Here is an 844-nt window from a genome sequence, read left to right as displayed (position 1 = left end):
CTTCGCACCGGCCAGGCCGCCGAACACCTTGCTGCAGGGATCCCAGCACGAGGTGAGCAGGGCCAGCAGCACGCTCTGTCCCCAGATGTCCAGAGCTGGGACAGCAGCAGAGCCGCAGGCAGCTGCAGAACAAACTAACCCTGTGATACAGCCTCGCGGGCACCTCTGATGGGCTCCCCAGCCTTTCACAGCAACATCCCCTCAACTTCTTCCCTTGTGGTATGCGAGAACTGAAAACACCATCCATGGATGCGCCCATGACAATCCTCCACCAATGCAACCCTCAACCTGCCCTTCGGACACCCGCGGTGCCTCTGCTTTACCCACTTCCCAGCGATGCCACAGCTCCTCCACCAGCACCCCTTCTCCACCCAGCAGCATCTTCCCGGGCGGCTTCACACCAAAAACTTCAGGATGCCCTGCAGCATCGACCGTCCCAGTGCCTGACCCTAGTGGGATGCAGCACCCAGGACCTTCTGCGTGGAAGCAGGGTGCCCAGTGGATGCAAACCCAGAGCTTTCCTGGCAGGCTGATGTCGGACACTACCAGGAGGAGGAAGATGGGGTGCTTTGATCATGCAGCCTGCATGTGCAGACCTCCCTGGCTTTGAAATCCAAGGAGCTACCATCCGATCACCGGCTGGCCGGGGGAGCCCCGCTGCCCGGCCCCCGGGAAGGGCTGGTGCTGGCACTGCCGCTGCCTGCTCGCTGCCTGCTCACTGCCCCAGCGATGCCCCGGGTGAGCAGCCCATGAGCAACGAGCAGGTGCGAGAAGAGCCCCTCTCTTCATCTCAAATCAGCTCTAAAGCTCCAGCTCTAAAGCTGTGGCAGCTCCTCAGGGACAA

This window comes from Fulmarus glacialis, unplaced genomic scaffold, assembly GCF_000690835.1.
Source record: "Fulmarus glacialis isolate BGI_N327 unplaced genomic scaffold, ASM69083v1 scaffold17924, whole genome shotgun sequence".
Lineage (NCBI taxonomy): Eukaryota > Metazoa > Chordata > Aves > Procellariiformes > Procellariidae > Fulmarus > Fulmarus glacialis.
This window is presented reverse-complemented; position numbering follows the sequence as displayed.